The following is an 8,533-nucleotide window of genomic DNA, read 5'->3' on the forward strand; positions in this document are numbered from 1 at the left end:
CGTTCATTTGTAAAACCTGCCAGTCACATTGGTTTATTATAGTTCCGTTTAGCTCGCCATTGGCTGACGTCGCCTAGGGGCGTCATCATTCTGCATATTATTTAAATATTTAGTTCTATATTTAAAATTTAGATATAGCCCTATGTTCAAATAAATGCATTGATACTCGTTTGACCTAAATCTGGAGAATTTAGGTGATTATTTATTTTTTATTGAGTGTCCATGTTTTTATTATCCTACTAAAATGATTCAGTCCACAGTATTCCATTATGCATGCCATATTAAATAATACAACTGAAATGAAACTTCTGTATCCATCAAAAATGCATAAACCTCAGAACAATTAATTCTAGTGGTTTTAAATTGTCAGTTGATGCTCCTTGTAACTGTATGAATGGTATTAACAGTTGTAACTGGAGCTACTTACAATGCACATGGGACATTGACCGTATTTATGTTACATAAGAGTTGAAGTGTAAATGCCCCATAATGGTTGATCTTTTCATTTTATTGTCACTGTTTCAGATCAACTACGGTCCCAGCTCAGTTGTTTCTGGACAACAACAATGTGGACTGCAGCACCTTAAAGATGGCAAAGCCTTTTTTCCTGCATTTTACCATCTGTCTTTTTGCTCAGCCAACAGCCTGTTCTTCTACGGTTTTAGCTGCATACTTTGGGTCACTATCATGTCTTGGAAGATACTGTGTTCTTTTGGGATCTGGCTTAGTTGGTTGGATATATCACTTAGGGTTATGTCAGCCTGATGACTGCTGATCCACTTATCTGAATCCAAATGTCACACATCACTGCACAGCTCATTTCCAATAAGGTTTAAATAACTACACTGAACAAAATTATAAACGCAACACTTTTGTTTTTGCCCCCATTTTTCATGAGCTGAAAACAAAGATCTAAGACTTTTTCTATGTACACAAAAGGACTATTTCTCTCAAATATTGTTCACAAATCTGTCTAAATCTGTGTTAGTGAGCACTTCTCCTTTGCCGAGATAATCCATCCACCTCACAAGTGTGGCATATCAAGATGCTGATTAGACAGCATGATTATTGCACAGGTGTGCCTTAGGCTGGCCACAATAAAAAGGCCACTCTAAAATGTGCAGTTTTATCACACAGCACAATGCCACAGATGTCGCAAGTTTTGAGGGAGTGCAATTGGCATGCTGACTGCAGGAATGTCCACCAGAGCTGTTGCCCGTGAATTGAATGTTCATTTCTCTACCATAAGCCGTCTCCAAAGGCGTTTCAGAGAATTTGGCAGTACATCCAACCGGCCTCACAACCGCAGACCGCGTGTAACCACACCAGCCCAGGACCTCCACATCCAGCATCTTCACCTCCAAGATCGTCTGAGACCAGCCACCCGGACAGCTGCTGCAACAATCGGTTTGCATAACCAAATAATTTCTGCACAAACTGTCAGAAACCGTCTCATGGAAGCTCATCTGCATGCTCGTCATCCTCATCGGGGTCTCGACCTGACTGCAGTTTGTCATCGTAACCGACTTGAGTGGGCAAATGCTCACATTCGATGGCGTCTGGCACTTTGGAGAGGTGTTCTCTTCACGGATGAATCCCGGTTTTCACTGTACAGAGCAGATGGCAGACAGCTTGTATGACATAGTGTGGGTGAGCGGTTTGCTGATGTCAAAGTTGTGGATTGAGTGGCCCATGGTGGCGGTGGGGTTATGGTATGGGCAGGCGTATGTTATGGACAACGAATACAGGTGCATTTTATTTTTTTAGAGATCCTGAGGCCCATTGTTGTGCCATTCATCCACGACCATCACCTCATGTTGCAGCATGATAATGCACGGCCCCATGTTGCAAGGATCTGTACACAATTCCTGGAAGCTGAAAACATCCCAGTTCTTGCATGGCCAGCATACTCACTAGACATGTCACCCATTAAGCATGTTTGTGATGCTCTGGATCGGGATATACAACAGCGTGTTCCAGGTCCTGCCAATATCCAGCAACTTCGCACAGCCATTGAAGAGGAGTGGACCAACATTTCACAGACCACAATCAAAAACCTGATCAACTCTATGCGAAGGAGATGTGTTGCACTGCGTGAGGCAAATGGTGGTCACACCAGATACTGAATGGTTTTCAGACCCCCCGGAACCCCCAATACAGTAAAACTGCACATTTTAGAGTGGCCTTTTATTGTGGCCAGCCTAAGGCACACCTGTGCAATAATCATGCTGTCTAATCAGCATCTTGATATGCCACACCTGTGAGGTGGATGGATTATCTCGGCAAAGGAGAAGTGCTCACTAACACAGATTTAGACAGATTTGTGAACAATATTTGAGAGAAACAGACCTTTTGTGTACATATAAAAAGTCTTAGATCTTTGAGTTCAGCTCATGAAAAATGGGGGCTGTGGACTAATTTTGTTCAGTGTAGAAAAAGACACACACACACACACACACACACACACACACACACACACACACACACACACACACACACACACACACACACACACACACACACACACACACACACACACACACACACACACACACACACACACACACACACACACACACACACACACACACACACACACACACAAAATAATCCATCATCATCATCTCTCTGCTAGTGTGAAGATATTGCTGCACATTTCTAATACGATTTATAATTATCTTGTCTTTTTCCAATCATTTAATTTAACATTACAGTAGTTTTTTCTCATTAGTAAAAAGAAAAGAATGACTTTTGAAAAGTATGTTTTAGATAAATACACTACATGGACAAATGTATTGGGACAACTGACCATTACATCAACCAAGACTTTGACATTGCATTCTTAATACAAAGACATTATCATAAAGTTGGTCCTCAAAATCCTTCAAAACCCAGACTCACCTCAAAACATCAGACTGCCAAACAGAAAAGCATGATTCATCAGAACGACACTTTTTTTTCACAAAAGCTGTAAATGCAGACTGCTTGATCTTATACAAATGTGGCAATGGGTCTGATTGAAACACCTGAATTCAATAATTAAGAAGTGTGTCTCAATGCTTCTGTTCATATGTTCCCAGCACAATATAAACAAAAGACCAACAAGACACACCAGCATATAGCATATAAACACTTCACACCTCTTTTCACAGTGTTGGTGTCTGTAAATGCGCTTCACTGCACAGTCACCTCTTTTTCTCATTTTGTTGAGTCATCCTCTTAATGTCTGAGAGCCATAATAGCGGCAAACGTGTGTTCGAAGTTAAGTGTGTGTCAAACAGCTCAAATGAGTCTAGGTTGGACAAAATGTAAAGGCAATGAGGGTCATTGACCCCATATAGACAGACACCCACTCACATACTGTGATTTAGTGAGTAAAACGGATTAAACTTTCTCCATCAAAGGCAAAAGGTTGTAGATGTGCATGTAACTTAAAGTGAGAGTTCTCCCAAAAATTGACTCACCCTCATATCAAGAATGTGCTTAAAAGTAGCTAAATAACCCTAGTGTGGTTCTGGAAAATGTATTTAAAACAGTTTATTCAGCAACTGGTATATATATAAATATATATTAGCCAACAACGATGTACTAAAAACAGATCTGCGAAAACGACTAAAAATGCTGTAGTCTTCTGCCAGGCCAGTAGTTGGCGATGTCACTTGGCGATGTAAAGAAACACTACCCGCCTATAGACCGTTTTCACAAATTTGCGTTTTTATAGTTTACACAGTGATGATAATGGTATCGTTTTCAAAAACTTGCACTTTGAATCCTGTTTTCAAAAGTGTGCGTTTTCAGGCCCCCAAAACGCCATTGTTGTGTACATGAATGGTCAAAACAAATAAAAAACTTTACACTTTTAGTTGAAAACGGTGTAGTGCAAACAGCCCCTGATGCATTGTCCACACTAATACGGTTCCGTTTGAAAACACATCTTTTTCACTTTTTGGCCTTCCGTCCACACTAAGAGAGAGAGAGAGAGAGAGAGAGAATTTCAATGCAAAATTTTGCCTGCTTTTTTGCGTTGGTGATTATAACTTTGACATCTGCCAACTTCTAACAATTTCAAGCCAGCTGCATGAAATCAGCAAAGCTTAAAGCAAGTTGTCACGGTTACACTGCAGGAAACACTTTGCATCAGTGATGTACTCAATAAACGTCAGGGTAGATACGGATCACAGCGTTATCACTATCACCACTGTGACCAGACTCTGGAAATGCAAATCCACCAATCACCAGGCCAAAAAAAGCCGATAAGAACTGTCTTTGTCACTCACGACAGTGCCAGTTATCGATTTTTAGTTTAGTGCACTAAGTGCCAGGCTACTTCACTATACAGGCTCTCATTGGCAGCCTAGAGACAGTCCAGCAAATCCCTGCTGGTTCACAGATTGGCCCTAATGTATTTTTAATGGCTCAATGTCTCAATCATGTTTTCGATCAGTGCCTTAGCTCTTATTGGTACATTGATTCTGTGGAACAAATTGCTGTCTCCCTCTCAGGCCACAACAAACGTACATTTTCCCCACAAGAGAACTATTGAAGGATGCATAGCCACTTAAAAATCTCCCCTGCTATCAAGGACAGCACTGATGAGTGAGCAAATGTGGTCGCACAGTCTAATTACCTAAGCATGGAAGGCTTGAAGCTTTGATTTGTGTAATAATAAGGCCATCGCCTACCACCTACTGGTATCTGTCCACCAAGTGTCTAGGGAAAATATCATAGTTAATAATGCAACATGTGTTTTGCAGAGGCCAGCATCCAAACAAATGATACAGAATAATAAGCTGTACAGCTGGTCAAAATCCATATCAGACAGTTTCACTGTCTTATCTTGTTTTAAGCCAATGTTCTCATCGCGCTCCATTGCTTCATTAGTTGAACGTTTATCTTTAGCATTAACTGAGTCAAGACAGCCGTGGATATTTGAGCAGGTAGCTTTTGTGCACTAGTTGTTTTTTTATCATTATTGGTCTTCTGTTAACATACTAAGAGAGACACTCAAAACATCTGAATATGTTATTGTTAGGGCAGTACTGTGTCTGTGAATAATTTTTTGTTTTATGGTTTTCTTGTCATATAACAACAAAATGGCATTATGTTGGTTATACTCAAATTAGTCCTTAATTTCTACTGAAAGCTGTCCAATGAGGTTCCCATTTATCTTAATGGCAGTCGCTTGGCTGGCCTATATAATGTTTTATTAAAGTCCCTGTGAACCAGAAGTTGCAAACGACTTTTCTCCAGTGTTGTGACGTATTTCCAAGTGAAACGGAATATTGAACAGAGGACAGGGTTTTACTTTAGCGCTCCTCCTCTCCATCTCTGCTTATAGCAGACTAACGGTTTGAGGGGAGTGGTTTAGCGTTTTCAACCCAAGCCGTCAAACTGACGTCATCAGAAAAGGAACGCCATTCCAGACCGGAAGTAACTTTTCAGATTTTGATTAAAGATTACCACGGCAAACAATTTGTTTCTTTGTATTAAATTGCACGGATTAATTGTTCACCACAAGACTAGTAATATGCACTAACAAAGTAAATAGGGTCAATTTTGATTTCATGTCGACTTTAACTATTTTTAATTGACAATTAAAAATAAAATTTAGTTATTTTTAGAAATAAAAATAACTTTTTTTGCAAGATTTTATCACTTCTATTGAGCCTTTTCAGTTACTTTAAGCCATAATAAAACCAGAAAAATGTCCAATTTGATTTAGAAATTTTGTACTTATTCACCATAGAAGACATTAATTTTTCTGAATGTCTCAAATCATCTTTAAAAATAAATAAATTCATTAAGTCCATTCACAAAATGTTTGTCGTCATATCAAAATTAATTCATTTCAGAAATTTAAAACATGTTCATCATTGTGTTCAAGTCTAAAAAGTATTTAAAGTTTTTGATTGTTAAATATAGAAATGAATGCATGAGTGTCATATCATTGACCCTAAAGAAATTCTTTGGTCTTTATGAATGTGAGAAAAGGACAATGATCCCCAAGACTTGTACATGTACTTCAATCACAGAGATCACATAGAGGTTTCAGTTTTATGGGTCCACATAACTGTGTTTAATTTATGAGTGTTTCCAACCAGGTCAAGATTAAAAACATGTTTAAGTGATGATTCATGTTAAAATTTCAATATTTGATAGCTGGAGCTTAGTGAGAAATGCTTCTGCTCCAGGGAAAGTTGAACCGTGTCATGTCTTGATCTTAGCAGTTTCATCTTTCTTTCCAATAAAAAGCTTATGTAGAGGGATGCCCTGCTGAAAAGTCCAGCAAAAACAGCATGGATTCCATGCTGGTCCAGGCTGGTTTATGCTGGTATAATGCTGGTCTAGCTGGTGGACCAGCATATTCATGCTCTATTCTCAATCAAAACAGAGCTGGTGAAACTGGTTCACCAGCATTATCTGAGAGTGAATAAGCCAGCTGTCTGTATGCAAGCAGTGTTTTGAGGACAAGCATTGTTTTGCTTGCATATTTCTATATTTAACACATCAATGATGTAAAGGAAAAACAATGTAAGGTTAAAATATATGATTTATTGAATTATATGATTATAACTTTGTAATTTTGTTTGCTCACTCTGCTGAAAGTAGAACTGAAAATCTTAATTGGTTTAGTTATGATTACATTATTAATCAATGTCACTGGTAAACTGGTCAAATGTTTCAAAGCATCAACGGAATGGTCTCTAAAAGATCTGCACACAAATCAGTCAAAAAGAGCTTGTGTACATTGCAAAAACAAAAAAAGTCAATGGCCAATACTGAAGGGCTTCAACAACCTTAGCACATGTATCATATGAAAGAAATAAAGCCAAACCGGTTTGTAATAAGTGAATAAAGTGGAATCATCCTCTGGTGAAATATTATTGATTATTGATATTACTGTTCTTGTTGTTCCTCTTATCTTCAGTGATTCTGCTTGTTAACCGCAGATGTCTTCACATCATGTGTAGAGTGAATCTACTTTATTTCACAAACTGCAACATTGCCTCAGTGTTACTTTTACTCTCTATAGATTGGGACCATATGAAAACTGAGCAGTGTTTGTTTAACACTGAGGATTTTACTGTGTACCAGTAAACATATAACCAGTAATATGTCTTTTTCCTTATTAAATAATTTATTAAAATTAATTTGGAAAATTGTCTTGGTCTTTAACTATGAACACACACTAGGAAACCTGGAATGTAACACATAAGCAAGTTTTGTTGTGGTCTTGCTGGGATCATACCAGCACCCAAAAGACAACATATGCGCTGGTAGACCAGCATATGTTGTCGTTTATGTGCTGGTATGATCCCTCAAACAAGCAACCAGCATCCCACGGTCCCAGCATACAAAACATACCTTATGCTGGTGACATTGTTTCAGTTTAGGGTGCATCATGGAATCTCCAATCTGTTAATCTGCAAAAACAAATCACAAGGAGCACAAGGAGAAGTAACACAACCTTCCAAGGTTTCACTTCAGTCTGTTTTTGTTTTTTGCCAGCTGTGTTGTATAGCCATCTGCCATCTGTAGCGTTACTCTGGAGAATCTCTTGTACAAGGTTCCAAGAAAAGCTTTGCTTTACTGTCCCACCCTACAACGTGCCTCTGGAGGAATTTATTCCATCTGTCCTGAAGACAGATGGCACGCCTCAGTCCACTGCGGTCACCCTGAATAGACTATAGAGCAGGTGTGCACACAAGGCCGGTAGAGTTATGTGCTGTGGCTATTAAATGCAATGCAAGCTGAATCACACAGATTGTCAGCATTAGGTTCTGTTTTGGTTTAACTTTATGTGTTTTGAGTTCCTGTGTTTATTTCCTGTCTTCCTTAGTCAACATAGTTTCCTAGTTGTTTGTTACTATAGCAACCTATTGTGTCCACCTGCCCCTTGTTAACTCACATGAACACGACAACGATGTACTAAAAACTGAAAAGTTTTTCCTTTGCGTTTTTCGCGTATAGACAACAACATTGTCAAAATTATTCCCTTTTCACATGGATCCACAAAAATGACTTAAAACGCTGTATCATTCATGCCAGGCCAGTAGTTGGCGATGTTACTTTGTAAAGAAACACTACCATAGACTGAACACATAATAGCCTACGCAAGCATATGACATCACCATTTTCACAAATTTGCGTTTTTGTGCACTTTGAAACCTATTTCAAAAGTTTGCATTTTCAGACCCCAAAACGCAGTTGTTGTGTAAATGAACAGCCAAAACACATAAAAAGTTTTCTGTTTTTAGTTGAAAACGGTGTCGTTTAAACAGCCCCTTAGTCTCAAATAGTCCCTGTTTAGTTTAGTTCCTTGTCCGTACTTGTGTCTGTTTTGATTGGTTGTTCTGTTCCTGTGTGTTTATAATCTCCTAAGTGTTTGTTGTTTTGAGTTATTGTTTATTAAAGTTTTACTGTTGCATTTAGATCCTGCCTTAAACTCATCCTTGTTTCAACCAACTTTGACACAGATATATTATTATACATTAAGTTTCTAAAACTCTGGGAAAAGGGAAATGTTGAACCC

This window comes from Abramis brama (assembly GCF_963993115.1).
Source record: "Abramis brama genome assembly, chromosome: 2".
NCBI classification, from domain to species: domain Eukaryota; kingdom Metazoa; phylum Chordata; class Actinopteri; order Cypriniformes; family Leuciscidae; genus Abramis; species Abramis brama.